Source organism: Gracilinanus agilis, chromosome 3, assembly GCF_016433145.1.
Source record: "Gracilinanus agilis isolate LMUSP501 chromosome 3, AgileGrace, whole genome shotgun sequence".
NCBI lineage: Eukaryota > Metazoa > Chordata > Mammalia > Didelphimorphia > Didelphidae > Gracilinanus > Gracilinanus agilis.
The window spans coordinates 140,065,567-140,087,463 of record NC_058132.1 but is presented as its reverse complement, the minus strand read 5'-3'; positions in this window follow the sequence as shown (position 1 = coordinate 140,087,463).

Below are 21,897 nucleotides of genomic sequence, written 5' to 3'. Positions count from 1 at the left end.
CTGAAAAGCAAGCATAACTGAGTCCTAGAAAATAACATTGATGTTTCACAGAATTTTCACACTAGGCGGGGCTGTAAGATCCATCGGGTTCAAAGTCCTCGTTTTGTCGTTGAAATTGAGGCCATTTTACTTGCCCAGGATCACAGATTTTTGAGTCGGAAGGGATCCTCAAAGGACATCTAGTCTAGCTAGGAACCAAAAACTCCTGATCAGTGTCTGAGTTAAGATCTCTAGCGAGGGGAAATCCAGGGTCCCCTAAACCTATCCATTGCACTTTTAGAGCAATCGAATTTGGGGGGAATTTTTCTTCACCTTTAACTGAAATATATCCAATTAGCAGAACATTCAGGACTGGAACTTACCTCCTGGGGCTCAGGTTTTCTGACAGCCAGTCTTGTGTTCTTTCTGCAACAAGCCGCCATATTTGGCCATCTCCATGGCCATTTGGCTTAAGTTAAAAGCAACATATTTCTTCCATTGGTGTTTGATGGTAAACATGAAGTTATAGCAAGCTTCTGTCCTCATAGTGGATTCTATTTGGTGAGTTGAAACCCCATTGTTATTTTTCTGTGGACCTTAAACACACTTTATTATATCAAATAGCAATCAACATTCCGGGGGTGAAGGGCGAACGATGACGTTGATCGAGGCGGCCAGCTGTCGCCGCTGGGCAAGCAGTTTTTATCATCCAACTGCTGTATTTAACATATATCAATATTTATCAGTTGGGACTTTGTCAGTTTTATAAACGAAAACTGAGTGACAATAAATCATTCTATGTCTAGGCAATAGGTTTCTTTTTTTCTTTTTGCATATTTGCCAGCCAGGTGTATTCATTCAATGAAAAAGTTTGCAAGCTAATAACTGAAAATAATACTGAAGAACCCCTTTCCACCTGGGCCCTTTGGTACTAGCTATGAGGCAAAGAATGAGAATGTGAGATTCGGACCCCATTTCACCTTAGTCAAATACAGTATAATCATGCAGAGAGCGTAAAAGAAATTAACTAGTTTATGTCACTTTGCAAATGGCTCATTCATCCTCCTCATATGTCTCAACTTCCCAAGGTGCATCATTTAAAGGTTAAAGAAGCAGGATCAGAGATGTAGAGCTTGAGGAAAACTAAGAGGTTATCTAGCTCGGCTTTCTTATTTTATAGATGAGGAAACAAAAATGAAGGGATATGAAATGATTGGTTCAAAGTTATGCAGTCAGGTAGGATTTGAACCCAGACCCTCATTATTTTAGAACCATGGTTTTTTCCACTATACTGTGCTGTTCCCCCTCTAATACTAGCTGTCTTTTTTCATGATTATATGAACTATCACTAGTCTCCAATTGAATTTCTTTTAGACCTCTCTTAATTTCTTCAAGTTCAAGTAAACTCACATGAATGATATAAAAATTACATGGCCTGAATAGCCAAATCATACGGCATTCAGTTGACATAATTAGAACTGACAAATATTTAGAGCTGACAGAGAAATGACAAGTTCAATTTTGCTCCAAAATGGTTTTGATTCTTTTGCCTTCTTGTTTTTCTTTTCTATTAAAACATCAATATAGCAACCCTTTATTTTAAAAATATTTTATCAATTTCTTTAAATATTTCCCAATTACATGTAAATAATTAACTCATTTTCTAAAATGTTGAGTTCCAAATTCTCTCCCTCCCCTCCATCCCTTCTCCTTCCTTGAGAAAGCAAGCAATCTGATATTGATTAAACAGGTAAAATTATGTACAACATATTTTCATATTAGCCATGTTAAGCAAACCCTTTAAATGTGTTCTCCAAGAAAACAGTTCATTGACTACTTGTGGAAAGTAAGGATGTGTCTTTTATCCTTGGTACTAACCTTAGCCATTATATTTCATTGGATGAGGGTTTTTTTAACCTCTCCGGATTGACTTTCTTTACAGTGTTTCATCCATAGTATATGTTGTTCATTGGGCTCTGTTTTCTTCATTCTATATGACTCCACAGTGGTCTTCTCATTTTTCTCAGAGTCCTTTGTGTCAGTCACTTGAACACTCTCGCCCACATATCTAATCAATTGCCATGTCTCACCAGTTTTACCACCATAGCATCTCTCATAAGAGTCTTCTTTTCTCTACTTTCACAGCAGCCATCTTTGTTCAGAGCCTCATTGTGTCTAACAGGAAAATATCATGATCCTAATAGCCAAAGGATAAGATCTTCTTGCCAAAACTACTACTTTAGAACTTCTAATTAGTCTTTCTGCATCCAATCTCTCCTTTCTAATCTTCCCACATGGCCAATAAATTGATATCCTAAACTACAATTTTTTGTTACTCCTCTGTTTAAGAAAATTGAAAGGTTTCCTTTTGCCTTTAAGATAGGATCCAACTCATCTTTCAAAAATGGCTCACATTATCTCTTCCACAAACTCTATGTTCTAGCCAAATGCACTACTTTTCTTTGCCCCGCATCTGTGACATCCCTTCTCATCTCGTGCTTTTGTGCCTTTGCATAAGCTGTCCCACTTTTTGCCTTGGCCTTTTGGAATCCCTAGCTACTTTAGAAGATCAGATCAAGATTCACTTCCTAAAAGTCTTTCCTGATCCCTCCAGATGTATAGAAATCTCTACCCCCTAGAAACTGCTTTGCATATATTTCATAGTTACTTATCTTATACGTCACTACTCCCCAGTAGCATGTTATGCTCCTCAGGGATAGAAACTGTCTTTGGTTTTCAATTGTCCGATTCTTTGTGACACCATTTGAGGTTTTCTCAGCAAAGATATTGGAATGGTTTTCCATTTCCTTCTCTAGTTCATGTTGCAATTGAGAAACTGAGACAAACAGAGTTGCGTGATTTGCCCAGGGTCACGCAATTCATAAGTGTCTGAGGCCTGATTTGAACTTGTGAACATGAATCTTCTTGATTCCAAGGACAGTGCTTTATTCACTGCACTACCTAACTGCCCATTTGGGAGAGTAGGTGCTTAATAAATACATGTTAAATTGAATGGAATTATTCCTTACTATGCAATAAAGTTCTACAAACCATCATTTGTCCAACCGTTTCCAAGTGGTTGGATGTATATATTTTTTAATTTGAAAATTTCTATTTATTTAATAAACTAATTTAGAATATTTTTCCATGGTTCCATGATTCATGTTCATTCCTTCCCCTCGTCCTAACCCCCTCCCTGTAGCCAATGAGCAATTCCACTGGGTTTTGCATGTATCGTTAATCAAGACCTATTTCCATATTATTATTTGCATTAGGGTGATCGCTTAGAGTCTACATCCCCTATCATATCCCCATTGTGGGTGTGTATTTTTTTATTTCCAACTTTTTTATCATCAAGAATAATATTACTATGAATATTTTATCCAACTGGGTCATATCTTGTCAGTAACCTCATTGAAATATCTAAAATAGTGGGATCTCTGTGCTAAAGTATATGAACAATTTTTTTCTTGCAACATCCTGCTTTTCCAGAATAGGTGAACCATTTTACAAACCTATCTGGGATAAAAAAGCATGCCCATTTCCCCACAGTCTCTGAACAATGTTTTCTTATCTTTTTCCATATTTGCTGGCTTGAGAAGCATGAAGTGGCAGGTTGTTTTAATTTGCATTTCTCTGAGTCTTTTGAACATTTTTTCCAAGCAGTTATTACTAGTATATATTTATTCTCTTGAAAACTGTTCATATCCTCTGACCACTTCTCTAATGAGGAAGGGTCTTAATTTAAAATATATATTTACATCTACAATAGATTTTGCACATCAGACTTTTGTCAGAGATATCTAATGCAAAATTTTTCTCAATCTGCATTAGGAATTTAAAATTTTTAGATGCATTGATTTTATTTGCACAAAACCTTTTATATTTCTTTATCACCAAGACTCTCTTATCCCTTATGATCTTTTTACAACTGTCAAGTTATGAATTTCCCCCTCCACAATTGTGAAATGTATATCTTGTCATTATCCTCTAATTTTTTAATGGTGTGACTTTTTATATAGAGGTGTTTGATCTCTTTTCACAGGGTAATGAAAGTTGGTTTTTGAAAGAAATTGACACTTTCTATATTTTTATTCACTCTTTGTGAAATGGTCTGTTACGTATGTACATATGTAAAGTATTTTGTAATCCTTAAAGTGCTAGAAATAACTAAAATGCTAGCTTGGGTTATTATTATTATTATTATTATTATTATTATTATTATTATTTCACTTCCGTGCCCAAAGTGATCAGGTTTCTTGGGTAATCAAACTCAAAGAAACTGACCTGAGCACCTCTTAACCAAGAATTAACAATGATGATATGTCTTGACTACAAAGATAGCTTTGATACAGACTCTGTACTTGAGGAGCTACGATATAATGTGAGAGTAAACTATGTATAGAAATATCTGAGATAAAAGAGAGTATGTGATAAGTACAAGGCAGAGGTCCAAGAAAAGCTCGATTAAAAATATGAGAAAAGCGAATTGTGTTAAGGAAGATTGAATGTAGAAGGAGGCATTTGATTTGGTCCTTGAATGAAGGGAGAGACTTGAACAGGTGAAAAGGATGAAGGCTGAGGGAAGTAGGAAGTGGAAAAAGCCCTTTCTAGGGATGGGGCAATTGTCATTTGCCTTTATAGACTTCTAAGTCTCAGTGCCTGTGAGAACTATTACAACCAGCATGAAATCCTAAGCACGCCATAGATGATTTAGGATACTTTGTCCCTCGCTCAGTTGTTTCTTATCCATTTCTTTCAGTACCTCTTCTCATCCATCCTTCAGGGCTCTTCCTCACTATTTCCACTGTCCGGGTGGTGTCATATGGTGTCTCCAGCTCCTTCAGCAGATCCTTTTATGACTTAGTAATCTATTTTCTCTATGTGCTCCCGCTAGCAAATGTGCATCCCCAATACAGTGTTTCAGAAGTAGTCAGAGAAAAGCAGGACAAGATGTAGACTCATCAGTGCCTTTATATCACATAGCTACCTATGAACAAACTTAGCTAATCATTTTTGTATCGTAGCTTAGAGACCCAGACATTTAGAACTAGAAACAACATTGGAAATTATCTTTGAAAAAATACATTTCCCTCATTTAATTTTTTTAATTAAAAAAATTTTAAATCCTTACTTTCCATCTTAAGAATCAATAATGTGTATTGGTTTCTAAGCAGAAAAGCAGTAAGGGCTAGGCCATGGGAGTTAAGTGACTTGCCCAGGATCATGCAGCCAGGAAGTGTCTGAGGTGAGATTTGAATCCAGGACCTCTTGTCTTTAGTCCTGGCTCTCAATTCTCTCCCTCATTTTAAAGATGTGAAAATTCAAAGGAAGAAAAGTTTAGTGATTTTCCCACATAGCTAATTAGTGACCTAGCCAGAACTAAGATTCTGGGTGGGTGGGACAATTACATATTAGATCATATAGCCTGCATGCCAAATGTAGCTAAGTGGTACAGTGGTTAAAGCACTGGCTCTGGAGTCAAGAAGTCCTGAGTTCAAATGTGACCACAGACACTATGTGACTCTGGTTTCTCCATTTCATCAACTATAAAGTGGAAATAAGAACATTACTTTGCAGAGTTGTTGTGAGGATCAAATAAGATGATGTTTGTAGAGGGGTTAGTACGGGGCCTGACATGAGACAGGTGCTTAATAAATGCTTGTTTCCTTCCTTCCTTGAACCCAAGACTAAGCTAGCAGGCTAACAGGCTGTTGAGCAAAATTTGGTTATGGCAAGATATCAGAAGCACAATTGCCCTGGGTAAGGTCAAGTCATTAGTCCCAGGGTACTGAAAGAACTAGGGGATGCAATCGATAAAGCTGTCTGCAATCTTGGGAAGATCATAGCAGGAGAGATACAACTGCGATATTTCAGAGGTCAAATATTCTGATACTCAAAAGACAGAAGGGAAGGGGCTCACCAGCTCTAGAGCAGTGAGTGTAAAATCATGCCTGGCAAAATTTTAAACACGTTATTAAATGGATTATTAGCAAACAGTGGAAAAAGGAAGCAGGGGTCTCAGAGGGCTGGCATGGCTACATCAAAAGGAGGTCATGTCACATCGAATTCATTTCCTTTTTTGACAGGGTTACTAGGTTGGTCCAACAAGGGAATGATGTAGGTACAGTTTGCCTAGATTTTAGCAAAGCATTTGACAAGAACTACCACATCATTTTTGCAGGAAGAATGAGAAATGTGGGCTAAGGGACAGAAGAACAGGGGGGATTTGAATGACTGGACCCAAAGAGTGAGGGTGATCTGGATAGCTGGACCCCAAAGAGTATGGATAATTTAGATGGCTGAGCCTAAAGAGTAATCATTAGAACATAAATCTAGATCTGGGAAAGATCTCATTTTGTCCATTAATGTAATAATTTAGTTATTTTAAATAATAAAAATTTAATAACTGTAGTCCATTAATTCCTTCCTTTTTATATATGAGGAACTGGAGACTCAAGGACACTTGCTCCAGGACAAACCATTAATAAGTCAACAAGTCAAGCCAACAAACATTTTACTAAACATCTACTAAAGTGCCAGGCACTATGCTAAGTACTTGCGGGGCAAAGAAAGGCAAAAGACCATCCAAGGAGCTCACAGTCTAAGGTGGGAAAAAATTATGGACAATCAACATAAATACAGGCTACATTGGAGATAATGTCACAGGGAAGACAGTAAAGTTAAAGAGGACTGGATAAATCTTCTTATAGAAGGTAGACTTTAGCTGAGAATTGAAGGAAGCCAGGAGGTGGAGATAAGGAAGAAGAGGGTTCTAGACATGGGAGAGAGCCAGTAAAATTTTAGGGATTCAAGAGTTTGAGTATTTCATGCAAGGAATGGCAAGGATACCAGTGTTACTGGATTGAAGAGTGTGTGATTGGCAGTAAGGTATAAGAGAACTGGAAAGGTAAGAGGGGACCAAAATGTAAAGGGCTTTAAAGAGGGGACCAGGATCTAAAGGGCTTTAAAAGCTAAATAGAATTTTAAAATGGGGGAGGAGGGCAGCTAGGCGGTTCAATGGATAGAGAGCCTTCAGGTCTGGAGATAGGAAATCTTTTGTTCAAATCTGGCCTCAGGCACTTCCTATCTGTATGACCCTCGGCAAGTCACTTAACCCCAATTGCCCAGCCTTTACTGCTCTTCTGCATTGGAACTGATACTTAAAGTTGATTCTAAGATAGAAGGTAAGGTTTTTTTTTTTTTTTTTTTTTTTTTTAAAGAGCCACACAGAGAATTTTTATCTTGGGTCCTGGAGGTGTTAGGAAACTAGTAGAATTTATTTAATAAAGGAGTGCCCTGACGGGCAGCTAGGTGACTCAGTGGCTAGAGTGCTAGGTTTGGAATCAGAAATCCTCATCCTCCTGGGTTCAAATATGACCTCAGACACTTACTAAGTGACCCTGGGAAAGTCATTTAATTCTGTTTGCCTCAGTTTCTTCATCTGTAAAATGAGCTGCAGCAGGCAATGGCAAACCCCTCCAGTATCTTTGCCGAGAAACCCCAAATGAGGTCACAAAGAGTTGGGCACACCTGAAAAATGACTCACCAACAAAATAGTTAGAAGTTTAGTGGATGACAAGCTCAATGTGAATCATGGCCAAAAAAAGGTGATGCAATTTTAGGCTTCATTAAGAAATAAATGCATGCTCTCTGAGACTAGGGAGGTGTTATTTCCAATGTTCTCTGCCCTGGCCAAACTAGATCTGTAGTATTCTGTTCAGTTATGGAAACCATATTTTAGGAAGGAGATGGAGAAGGTAAAGAGACCACCACAAAGGGCATTAGAATGTGCTATATGAGGACTAGTTGAAGGAATTATGGATACTCAGACCTGAAAAGAGATTAAGATGGTGAGACCTAGTGGTTATCTTCAAGAATTGAAGGATATTGGGTAAAAGGAAGAATAAATTTTTCCAACTTGACCCCAATGACATACCTAGGAGTGGTGTGCAGAAATTGTAAAGATAAAAATACAGGCTTAAGGTCAGGAAAAGCTTCCTAATGTTTAGACACCCCCCCCAGAAGCAGAATGGGCTATCTGAAGGGAACCCTTCTTCCTGTCCCCAGAGGATTTCAAGTGAAGGTTAGACAACCACTTGTCAAGTCTCTTGTAGAAAGAATTGTTCTTTAAGATTGGACCAGATGGCCCCTGAGGTCCCATGCATAGGATCTGTGGTTCTGCCTCCTGCTACCACCCTTATGCCCTTTCTATTACATGATAGGATCATTGGAGTGGAGGTAAAGGGTGTTGTTAGTGGAGATGTTTTTGAACAAGACCAACAGAAACATAGTAAGAGTGCCTTCTGGATTGGAGGGTGGGAGGCTTCTTGCTAGTCAAGGGTACTAATTTTATAACTAAGCCCCTTGCAAGGTTATTTTTCCCCCAATTACATGTAGAAATTTTTTTCACAATTGTTTCTGATATTTTTTGACTCGGATTCTCTCTCTCTCCCTCTACTTCCCTTGATGGTAAATGGATATAAGTTATGCCAGTCCTTGCAAGGTTCTTGATCCCCATGAATGGGTTAGGAACATTAGACTAAGAGCTTTGGACAGAATCATCATCTGCCTCTATACTTGTCCTGGCCACCTACCTTGGGAGATGATGGAAGGTAGGTGGCCAGAAACATTTCTTTGAAGGAAGTACTATAGATACTACCATCCTCATTTTTCAGATATGGAAGCTGTTTCTCAGAGAGGTTAAGGGATTTTTTTTGGTCACCCAGCTAATAAATGTCAAAAGCAAGAAGTGAATCCAGGCAACTCTTGACTTCACCCACAACTTTCTCCCATACATTAAATGTTGCCTTTGCATTTAATAGCCATTAAACATAGTTCTAATAAACATACAATAGAAAATCAATTGAGGTCCCAAGAAGGCTACCAATATAACAATATTCATGAGAGTCTACCACCTTTCATCCCCATGACCATCCTCAGAGACAGTAAGTCATGTGAGGGACTGTAATTATCTTTATTATTATTTTTTAAAAACCCTTTCCTTCTATCTTAGAGGCAGAAGAAGGGTAAGGGCTAGGCAATGGGGATTAAGTGGCTACTCAGGGTTACATAGATAGGAAATATCTGAACCCAAGACTTCCCAGGTAGGTCCAGGTAGGTGGCAGGAGAACTATAGAGGTAGAGGTTGATTCTGTCCAAAGCACTTGGTCTAATCTGTAGGCCTGGCTCTCAATCTCCTAAACCACCTTGCTGTTAACTGTAATTATCTTTAAATAAAAAAAAATCTCCCATAATCTTTAGTCAATGTTGGCCTTTGTACAGGAAGTAGACCCCAAATTATAAGGAAGTTTAAAATGAAAGCTTTAATCTTCTGCCCTGCTCCTTGTGTCCCTTTCTTTAGGCTAAAATTGCTAGGAAAAGAAAAATCAGAATATCTCAAATCCCTTAAACCCCTAATCATCTCTAATGCTTACCTTAAATAAACAGAGAGGCCTTGTACCTTGCTCAGAAAACCAATAAACTTGAACTCCAGTAGGGGGAAAATGGTAAATTGCAGAATCAAGAGCTCAGTGGTCTGGGCAGGATAGGGTAGGCTACCAATTCCTACGTAACCCTTATATGTGTACAAAAGGTCCCCAGGAACCACCTGGAATGCAGCCTCCACTCCTTCAGAGTCTCCATGTCTCTACTGTGACCTTGACAGAAGAGTGAATTTGTTTTTACAGTGCTCTTTCTGGGCCTCTTCTCCAATCAGGTAAAACACTGAAAGTACCTGAGATGACTTTGTTTGGTTTTAATTTGTTTGTTTGTTAGTTACTTTAAAATTCCCAGGTGAGTCCCTCTCTCCCTTCCCTGCACTAAAGAAAGCATCATTTGACAAAAAAGTATATGTCTATATAAAACTATGTCTTACTTGTTTCCAGTTGTTGGTGCTTTCTCTAGAGGTAGACATACACAAGTTATTCTTCAAACAGTATTTCTGTTGCTATGTATAACGATCTCTTTGCACTTCTCATTTCACTCTTCATAATTTCATGTCAGTCTTTCTATGCTTTAAAAAAATGAATCTGCTCATCATTTCTTACAGGGTTGTAGTATTCCATCACCATCACATGCCCACAACTCATTTATCCATTCCCCAATGGTTGGGCTAATTCCTTCAGTTTTCAGTTCTTTGCCACCACAAAGAGAGCTGTTATAAATATTTTAGAATGTATAGGTTCTTTTTCTTTTTCTCTGATCACCTTAAGAAATAAAACTAATTAGGGGTATTGCTGGGTCAAAGGTTATTAAACAGTTTTATGACTCCTTGGGCACAATTCCAGATTGCTTTCCAGAATGGTTGGATCAGTTCACTGTTCCACCAGCAATGTGTTAGTGTTGCCATTTTTCCACATCCAAGATGACTTTGGATGACACCCCTCGGCCTGCAAGATCAGAACCACCTGTGTTAAAGGCCCCAGCAGCTTCAGGTCAATGACTGAACTCACTGAGCCAACCTTGGAACCTTTCTATTTTTCCTAATCTCTTTCCAGAGCCTTCAGTTATGACTGAGTCTTAATGATACTATTTGACTTGGGATTTGGGGGGGGGGGCAAATAGAGGGGTTTTTCAATTTCCTTCTCCAGGTAATTTTACAGGTAAGGAAACTGAGGCAAACAGGGTTTAGTGACTTGCCCAAGGTCACACACTTAATAAGTATCTGAGGTTATATTGGAACCTGGGTCTTTTTGACTCCAAGCTTAGCTCTCTGTCCACAGTATCACCTTATGCCCTCCCCAGAGCCTAATGAATCATTTGCCTCTTTTTAGAGGTAGCAAGGTGGTTGCAAATAGAAAAAGACTATTTATGAAAAAAATGAGTCATCAATGACCTTTCTTCTACTGAGACTTTACTTCCATGGCAATGAACAAAGAAAGTCAGGATTTGCAAGAACTTGAAAGGAGGGGGTGGGAGAGAAAGAGAGAGAGAGAGAGAGAGAGAGAGAGAGAGAGAGAGAGAGAGAGAGAGAGAGAGAAGAAAATGACCTGAAACCAGGAAGACCTAAATTCAAACCAAGTCTCATACTTATTGTGGGACCGGGGGCCTCAGTTTCCTCATCTATAAAATGAGAATAGTGATAGTATCTTCCCTCATAGAGATCTTGAGAATAAGTGAAATAATGTATACAAGTACTATAAAACTCAAAGTGCTATTATTTTGACATTCTTGGTATGGCCTAATTTCATTCAAAGCCTACCCTGTGGAAAAAGACACTTCGTAGAGGTACAACATGGTTTATATTTTAGCACACACAAATACTCATTTTTGGCTGATTTACCTAGTTTTTCACCTTGGTTGGAGGAGATTTTAAAGTGACCCTTCATATACCCCACAAGCACAGTCTTTGCTGCCAGTCAAAGACTGAGTCTCAGATTGATTCTACAGGCATTGCCCACTCCCTCTCATTTTTCTTCTCCCATATCTCCCCCTGGGAGATTAACCTGTCACAGCTCCTAAATTGCTTTAGGATTCAAATCAGAGTGGAGAGTGACCTATTAAAGTGTTTTCCTTAGCTTGAGTAGCTTAGGGCTCCTGTATGTTGAGTGGATTGAAATAAATAGCCAACCCTTTAGCTGTCCATGCTAATGGGTGACAAGGATAACATGGCTAGATACATAGAACTCACCCAACAACTTCTGCCAAACTTCTTAAAATAATAAATAGTATTATTGGTTGGTGTTTTCAGGTTTGCAAAGCACTTTGCAAATATTATCTCATTTGATCTTCGCAATAACCATGGAAGGTAAGTACTATTACTATCCTCATTTTACAGATGAAGAAACTGAGGCAGAGGTATCTCACAGCTTATGAAGTCTCTGAGGCAGGATTTGAACCAAGCTATTCCTGACTTCAATCTAGACTGACTGAGTCTAGCACTCTATCCATTGCACCATATAGCTGTCTTTAGCCTCTGTCTCTAGTGCCTAGCACACCGGTGGGCACATCTTACTGCTTAACAAGTACTTGAAAGAAAACAGCCATGGAGAAATGCCATAATTAATTCATGTGAGCTCAATGTCCTATGAGCAAAGAAACAGTCATGAAATTAAAGCAGAAGTAATGTGGCCTGGGAATCCTCAGGGGTTATGGAGGAGCTGACTACTCATTTAAGGAATAAAAGGCTCACCTTGAAGATTAAATAGAATTAAATATAGATTTGGGGCAGGTGAGGTGTGAGGACATAGTAGATATCGAGCCCACCAAAGAATCGGAAAAATTGCTTGTCAGCTCTGGGAGCAGAGAGAGAAGGGGGCAGTCAAATGGCACAAATCGTGTAACTTTGGGGAATTTATGTATAAAAATGTTATTGGAATAAAATAAAGATTTTTTAAAAAAACTAAAAAAAATAATCAGGAAAATCTGGGGTCCAGTTCCACCTCTGACACCTTACTTAGGCTTTTAACTTGACTTTTCCATGCCCGCGTTAAGTCTCTCACATTGTAGATTACAGAGTGAAGTAGATACCTGTGTTGGTAGTGGACATTTCATAGAAGCATAGATTTAGAACTAGGAGAAACCTTACAGGTCATGAATCTAAAAAAATTTTCATTGAATAGAGAAGGAATCTAAAATCCTGTTTTGTTTGCCCAGAGTCACACGGCTACAAAGAGGCAGAATTTGAGCTCAGGTCTTCCTAACTACAACTCCAGTGCTTTTATCTCCTGGACTATGTTTTTCAGCAGGAATTCTCTTCATCAATGAAATCACTTCTAGTGTCCCCCACAAAGGGAGATGATCTTATCATGAAAAATCTAAGACCTTTTTTGGTGGGGAGGAGAGGTGGATTTTCAGCATCTCAAAAGGGAGGTATTAAAAATGGAGCAAACAAGACAATATGAATCATATAACTTTGGGGAAATTATGTGGAAATTTGTTATGAAAAGAAAAAAGGGGAAAAAAAGAAAAAATGGAGCAAATAGCTTCATCTGTGAGTGGAAAAGGGGGAAGTGGAGGGATGGGCATGGGAGAAGGTGGGATGCGTTTGAGTATGGTGGAGGGAACAAGCTAGGTACAAAAAAGAGCCATAAAACAGTGTTCAGAGATGGACCGAGGTCATTAGGAATGGCTTTTTCCTGCTATTAAAATCCCAGGTCACTTAGTGCTGTGGGACTGGTCCTCCTCTTTGTATTGCTGAGATTTCATAAGGAATTTGGACGCAGTACAGGAGAGTACTGGTAGATGGCGCCATGTTTTACTTCTGACTCCTAGAAGAGAGTCTCTGGGAAGCTGATGAGAACAGAATCTTCAGGGTTCCATCCAAAGGGCATCCCTCTTTGCTTTTTGTCAAAGCCGGCACATAGGGCTGCCCAATTCCTAGCTGAATCGATCAGTCGAGAACAGACGAGGCTCCTTCCTAAGGAGCCATTGTTTTTAGGAGGGAATGAGCCCACATTCTTTCTCTACTGTAAGACTATTATTTTTCCCCAATAAAATCTTTTTTTATTTTCTTTTTTTTTTAAGAGGGAAAGGAATTCTAAATGTAATATTTCCCCTTGGAGGGGATCTGTAATTTCTGTAATAATGAGGAACTACCATGTGGAAATTTCCCCTATCAAAACAGATGCACATGGGGGCAGCCGGGTAGCTCAGTGGATTGAGAGCCTGGCCTAGAGATGGGAGGTCCTACGTTCAAATCTGGCCTCAGCCACTTCCCAGCTGTGTGACCCTGGGCAAGTCATTTGACCCCATTGCCTACCCTTACCACTCTTCTGCCTTGGAGCCAATATACAGTATTGACTCCAAGATGGAAGGTAAGGGTTTAAAAAAAAAAACAAAACAGACACACAACTCAGAGTCTTGGAGAATTTCTTGGGGTCCCCAGAATCACACAGCCAGTATGTCTTTGGGACTTGAACCCACTTCCTGGGTCTATCTAGTCCAAGGCTAGTTCTCTATCCAGTGCTCCACACTTCCTTAGAGATGGAAAAGGCCTTAGAGGTACAGTCTCCTTGATGTCCAGAGGAGGGTCTAAAGTCCATTAATTCCCCAATCTAGCATTCTTTCTATTCCACCAAAGAAACATCCTTCTGGCCTTAAACTTTTTTGTTTATTTGCTCTTTTTCAGGGAGCCCTGATTTTAAACTTACTCCAATTTGAGATCAGTAGGAGTCTCACAATTCCTCTTTTCCCTCAGTCAAGTAGCCAGATCATAGAAGTCCTGAGTCACAATTGTGTTTATAAGGTTAAATTTTCAGAAAACTCATTTTACATGAGTAGATTATACATCGATTATACTATGTACATAGTAGATTATACCCATGTACCATCATTTATAGGAACTGGTTTATAAAACAGTATAGAGAGATAAGTGGCCAGGCCTGGAAATGAAAGGTTCTAGGTTCAAATTTGACCTCAGACACTTCCTAGCTGTGTGGCCCTGGACAAGTCACTTAACCTTCATTGTCTAGTCTCTACCATCCCATCTTGGAACCAAAACACAGTATTGTTTCTGAGATGGAAGGTAAGGGTTTAAAAAAACAACAGTGTTACAGAGATGGGCAGCAGAAGACTACAAGCAATTGCATGAAACACAGGTCTACCCCTTCTCCAACCCTCCAAAAAAAATTGTGGTCTTGTGCTAGCAGTTAATGAATCTAAAGTAATCTCTGCATGAAGTGTCATCACTTTACTATAGGAAAAATACAGGCAATTTTTGTATAAAAGGGGAGAGGGAATATGGTTGAAACTACAGTGTTTAAAAATGTTTTTGACAGACAGGGTAGCATTTTATGCAGTTTTCAGTTGTGGCATTGTTGCCAAGAGATCTTTCAAGAGGATGTTCAGAGGTCTGAAGTATACATTGGATACTAATAAAGCCCAAAGTCTCCATCCTTTTTGGTTTGGTGGAAAGTAACTAAGGCTAAAAGTAAAGAAATCTGAAAGAAATTTCTTATTTCTTCCAAGCAGAGAGAACTCTCTTCTGAAAACTGTATAAACTAAATGTGATGGGATTTTTCAGTTCAGAACAAGGGAATGGGACAACTGATTCATGTGAGGGCCAATCCATCAGAGGTTTTGTAGCATCTCCACTCCATAATCTTTGCTAAAATGTTTGACCATAAAATGTCTTTTTAATATTAATTTAATTGATATTTTAATATGAAATTGACTCCATCTGCACAGACAAGGAATGATTGATTATTAATATGGGAAACTTGAATTCTGGGAACTTTTTTTAACCCATATCATTTGTCTTAGACTCAATACTAAGGATCAGTTCCAAGGCAAGAGAGCAGTGAGGGGCAAGAAGTGAGGGTTAAGTGACTTGTCCAGGGTCCTATAGCTAGGAATTGTCTCAGGCCAGATTGGAACCCAAGACCTCCAGACTCCAGCCCTGACTCTCCAACTACTAAGCAACATAGCTACCCCTCTGTGATCTCTAAAAACATATTTTGAAAGCTATTTCCATATTATTGGTCTTATTTGTAATTCTATGTATTCCATTTTATGCATTAAAGAACATAATTCTGAAAAGTGTTCTGTAGGTTTTACCAGACTGCCAGAGGAAGTCCATGACACCCTTTCCCTAGTTAGTCAATGGGTCAGCAAGCATTTATTATGCACCTACTATGTATCAGGCTCTGTGCTAAGCCCTGGACTAGTGAGAGCAAAGTTTAGAATTAATTAGCATCAAATGAGAAGAAAGACTAACTATGAGAAGAAAACATTGTGAACAATTAACAGCAATCTCAGCCTGGTCTATCAAATGAGTCATCAGTATGGAAGAAAGGGGGAAATGAAAAAGGCAAAAATGCTCACCTTGATTATCATTGTTTCCTTCACAGGTTTATTTAACATGTAAAATATTTACCACCATTGAAAGGTCAGATGAAATAGCTGACATTTAAATAACACTTTAAGGTTTTCAAAACACTTTACAAATATTATCTCATTTGATCCTGGCTCTCAGGGCCACCTTGCTGCCCCCATCACCTTCTTTTCTGAATATATCTCTCCCCTCCTCCCTACCCATTAAGCCATCCCTTATAATAAAGAATAAAAAAGGAAAAATCAAGCAAAACTAGTCAATGCACCTGCCAAGCTTGACAGTATATGCAATGTTCCCCTCATTGTCCTCCATCTCTGCAACAAGGAAAAGGTTTATATTCTTTTCCTGGATCTGCTTACTTCACTTTACAACCATTCCTATAAGACTTCCCATGCTTTTCTGAATTCTTTGTATTCACCATTTCTTATAGCACAAAGATATTCCACTACGCTCAATGTGTCACCATTTGTACACTCGTTTGTAAAACTTCAGAGATGGCCAGGAGAAACCTCCAATGAGTTTCATCTCATAAAACACAGGTCCAGACCCTACCCTTACCTCTCAAAAAAAATCATGGCCTTGTACTAAACACCAAGGATAACAATAAAATAATCTCTGTACTCTCTCTTGTGGGACAGAGGGAAGAGCAGATAAATGATGTACACCAATAAAGGTATTACAAGGAAATTGAAGGAGAAAACACAAGCAACTAGAGAAACTGGGAAAGGCTTCCCAGAGGAGGTGACGTCTAAGTTGAGCATTAAAGGAAGATAAGCACTCTGTGAGGTACTGGTGAGGAGTACGTGGGAAACCAAGAGTGGGAGATAAGGTACAGGGCTTGAAAAATGGCTATCAATGTAGTCAGTTTGGCTGGAATGTGGGGTTTATGAAATGAAGTAGCAAGAAGTAATTTTGGAAAGCTAGGCATACTGTGGAGGATTCTAAAGTCTAAGCTGAGGAGTTTATATTATAACTAGTAGCCAATGTGGCACCAATGTAAGTTTTTGAGCAGGAGAATAAAATGGTCAGACTTGTGCCTTAGGAAGATTATTTTGGCAGCTGGATGGAAGACTGAATGAAGAGTGAAAAGACTGGAAGCAGAGAGGATAATTAGGACAAAGAGATTGAACTAGGGAAGTGACTATATGAGTAGAAAGAAAGGAACAGCTAGGTGGCTCAGGGATTGAGAGCCAGGACTGGAGATGGGAGGTCCTGGGTTCAAATCTGGCCTCAGACACTTCCTAGCTATGTGACCCTGGACAAGTCACTTAACCTCCATTGCCTAGCCCTTACTGCTTCCGAAAGATAAGTTAAAAAAAAAAGAAGACATAAGCAATAGATATAGTAAGTGAAGAATCAACAAGATGTGGCAACTGATTGGATATGGTGGTGGGACAGGGAAGGAGTAGGAATAATCAAGGACAATATCCAATCACTCCTGGGTGACTGGGATAATGATATTGCCTTCAAATTTTGGAGGAAGGAAAGGCTTAGGGGAAAATATAATGAGCTATGTTCTGGACATGTTCCATTTAAGATGTATGTGGAAATTCCAGGAGGAAATAATCTATAGTCAAATGACAATTTATGACTAGAATAGTTAAGTTAATATATGAATACTTAAGTCTGGGGTAGGCTCTGCAGATAGACAATGAATTGATCCCAAGTTTGAATAGTAGGAAGAGAATAGACAAGATAGCATATGGGAAACTGCATGTTTGTAATTAATCCCAGTTGCAAAGATTTAGCCCAACCTCTCACCCAGTTCAGGAATCTCCTCTTATGATGTTCCTGGCGGGTGGTCAACTAGCCTCTGCTCTGACACTTCGAGTGACAGAGATCTTATTACCTAAAAAGGAAGCCCATTCCAGTCTGATATAGTTTTATTTAGATAGTTCTGCTTTAAACTGAGCCAAATGCTCTCCCAGTGAGGTTGTGGAACTGTGAATCTCAGAACATCACATGATCTTTGGAATCAAGGTGGAAAGTGAACCTCAAGAACAAAGAAGATGAATTGCCTGCCAGCAATGGAAACAGGGAGGAAAGAGAGGGAGGGAGATAAATTCAATCATATAGCTTAAGAAAACTTGTGTGGAAATTTGTTATAACACGCAATTGGTTGAAAATAATGAGAAAAAAAAGAACAATGAGAAATGCATGGGGATTCAAGTGGCATATCTCCAGTGATGTCTTATGTCCAAAAAGTAATATAAGGGATTTCATTAGGGAAATGTGTGATTTGAAAAAGAGGTGGGATGGTCATATAGGGAGAGCAAGGGTAGGAAGGTAGACTACCCCTTTGCTCCACCGATGCCTATAAAATGTAAAAGTTCTCCAACATGGCCTCAGATACTTCCTAGTTGTATGATCTAGGCAAGTCACTTAATCTTGATTGTCTAGCCCTTGCTGCCTTTTTTTGTCTTGGAATTTATATCAAGACAGAAGGTAAAGGATTAAAAAAAAAGTTCTCCAGCACTTGAAATGGTTTTGAACCTTGAAGGCAAGAGTCAAATTCAAACAGAAATGGAGCCACTAAACTGCACATACGGATAACTATAGGCCTCATTTTAACTTAGAAAATTACATGTTAACATGATTGATGTTTTATTGTATTTTGTTAAATGTTTCCAATTACATTTTCATCTGGTTTGGGCTTTGCTTGGGAGTATTGCCAGCTACAATGTGGTCATATGCTTGACATCTCTATTTTAAAGACTCTCCTAGCTAGGCCAGTGATGGTGAACCTGTTAGAGACCGAGTGCCCAGACTGCAACCCTCATACCACATGTGAGCCCCCTATTTTACTCCAAACAGGGGAGGGAGGAAGCACTCCCACTGGGCTGCTGGGCAGAGGGGCAGGGAAGTGAGGAATGTCCTCAGGCACACATGGAGAGGGGGAAGGGAGAAGCCCTCTCTGGCACACTCCAGCACACATGCTGTAGTTTTGCCAACATGGCCCTAGGGGGTTCTAGGGAAGAACAAGACCAAGAATAGCTAAAAACTATTAGACTGGAACTGGGGAAATTAAAAGAAAACTACAGGTCAAAAGCCTTTTAAGCACCCTAAAAATATGATGTTTTATTTCAAAGTTTCAATGAATTGTATATCCTAGTAAATATGATCATAGCAATTTTCAGGTATATACTTGAACATTCAGTCTGTAGCCATTACATTAGAAAATCAAAATGTCAACACACTGCATTGAATGGCAATTAGGAAATTCAGTTTCCATATGTTCAGACCCTAAAACAGATTCAACAGAAACTTAGAGAATATAGATAGGTTGACATTTGGAGGATCTTGATCAATCACTTGAGAGGTATCTTGGCATAGCAGGTAGAGATTTGGCCTCACAGTCAGGAAGATATGGATTTGAATCCCACCTCTGGAATAACAGGTTGTCCCCAAAAAAACTCCAAGTAGTTTTGATCTGTAATAGTTCTAGAGAACACTGAGTCCAACCTTCCACCCATTCACGGATATCTTCTTACAATATCCCTGGCCAGTGATCAACTAGCCTCTGTTTGTGACACTTTCAATGACAGAGATCTTATTACTTAAAAAGGAAGCTCATTCCAGACTATTACAGTTTTAATTATTAGACAGTTCCTTCTGCTTTATACTGAGTCAAAAATCGGTCTCCCTATTACTTGCACCCAAAGGCCACCTTCAGGACAGCTCACCCTCAACTCTTTCAAGCACAAAACTGTCCTTACAACTGTGTATGGTGTTCAGTTGTACTTATTTAGTGCTGTAGAGGAAAGAATGTTGGCTTTAGAGCTAAGAAACCTGTAGTGGAGTTCAACCTGTAATATTTTGGGCAAGTCATATCAGTCAGTCAATCAATAAGAAAGTCACCTTTATTGGGAATCTATGATGTTTGAGGCACTTGCCAAGTGCTGAAGAGACAAAGAAAGCCTCTTCCCAAAGTTTTCCTTCAAAGATCTTATATTTGAATAAGAGAGACAATATGTTCAGATGGCGGAGTCAATATATACATATTATATAGAAATTAATCTGAAATGGGAAAGTACTAATAACTAGGGAGACTAGAAAAGGCCCCTCTAGGATGTGGCAAAATTGGAACATTAATGCATTGCTGGTGGAGTTGTGAATTGATCCAATGATTCTGGATAGCAATTTGGAACTATGCCCAAAGAGCACTAAAAGACTGCCTGCCCTTTGATCCAGCCATATCAATGCTGGGTTTGTACCCCAAATAGATCATAGGGGAAAAGACTTGTACAAAAATATTTATAGCCACACTCTTTGTGGTGGGAAAAAACTGGAAAATGAGGGGATGCCCTTCAATTGGGGAATGGCTGAATAAATTGTGGTGTCTGTTGGTGATGGAATACTATTGTGCTGAAAGGAATAATAAACTGGAGGAATTCCATGTGAACTGGAATGACCTCCAGGAATTGATGCAGAGTGAAAGGAAAAGAACCAGGAGAACATTATACACAGAGACCAATACACTGTGGTAAAATAGAATGCAAAGGACTTCTGTACTAGCAGCAATGCAATGACCCAGGACAATTCTGAGGGATTTATGGAAAAGAACACTACCTACATTCAAAGGAAGAACTACAGGAGTAGAAACACAGAAGAAAAACAACTGCTTGAACACATGGGTTGAGGCGGACATGATTTGGGATGTAGACTTGAAACGACCATCCCAGTGCAACTATCAATAATATGGAAATAGGTCTTGATCAATGACACATGTAAAAACCAGTGGAAATGTGTGTTGGCTATGGGGCGGGGGTTGGTGGTGGAGGGGAGAGTAAGAACATGAATCATATAACCATGGAAAAGTTTTCTAAAAAAATATAAAAAATTCAAAGAAAGAAAGAAAGAAAGAAAAAGTCCCCTCTAGAAAGTGAGCTTTCAGCTGAGTCATAAAGGAAGTCAGGAAAGCAAAGAATCAGAGGTAAGACAAAATATTCCAGGCACAGAAGAGAGCCAGTGGAGAAGTATAAAGCCAGGACTATTGGGTTTGAGGGACTGAAAATGATCTGAATTGTACAGTTTGTAAATGGGAGCAAGATGTGTGTGAGAAGACTGGGAGGGCAGCCAGGTAGCTCAGTGGATTAAGAACTGGGTCTGGAGTCAAGAAGATGCATCTTCTGGAGTTCAATCTGGCCTCAGGCGCTTAGTAGCTGTGTTATCCTGGGCAAGTCACTTAACTCTGCCTCAATTTCCTCATCTCTAAAATGAACTAGAGAAGAAAATGGCAAAATCACTTCAGTATCTCTGCCAAGAAAGTTCCAAATAGGGCCATGAAGAGTCAGACATGATTGAACCACAAGAAAAAGAAAACTGGAAAAGGGTCGGGTTATAAGGAGTTTTAAATCTCACATGGAACTTTTTATTTGATTATAAAGTTACTAAGGAGCCAATGGAGCTCACTGAGTAGGGAATTAACATGGTTAGATCCACACCTTAGAAAAGTCACCTTAGCAGATAAGTGGTCTAGAGTGAAGAGAGATTTGAAGCAGGATACAACTAATTAGAAAATCATGGCCGGGTAGCAGGAAGCAGTACAATGACACACACACACACACACACACACACACACACACACACAGCCCATATCCTTCCTATAAAATGCACCAGACTAAATTTTGATGGGGAAATACAATGAAAAGTCAAAGTGAGTCATCTTTCCAGCATAGATTGACATAAGGAAATACAAAGAGAAGTCTGTGGACACTAGGGCCAAGATCTGACCAGGAGCACAACTCCTCCCCCTTCTCCATCACATAGGGAAAGACTGCATTCCCGGCAAGAGTAAATTCCAAAGCCATATCAGGGCCCCCCCAGATACACAGTTTTTCAATAGAAAGAGATGTCAACTGGAAGCTTTGTCACCACTACCTCATTCCAAGTTACAGATCCAGAAAAGGCAGAGAAGAGAATGTGCTCCCAGGGGCAGCATTCTTGGGTAGAAAGCAGTGGCAGCCCCTAAGTCGATGTACTGATAAGGAGAAAATTTCAGAAGTAAACAGCATTGGTGCAGATCAGACTCTCAGGAACAGAGTAGAGTTATCAGTTCCAGCTTCTAGCTCAGTCTGAACCTGCAGAGGATAACCAGTGCAGGAATCACAGACCTAACAGAAGCTTGAAGTTCTATCATGCTG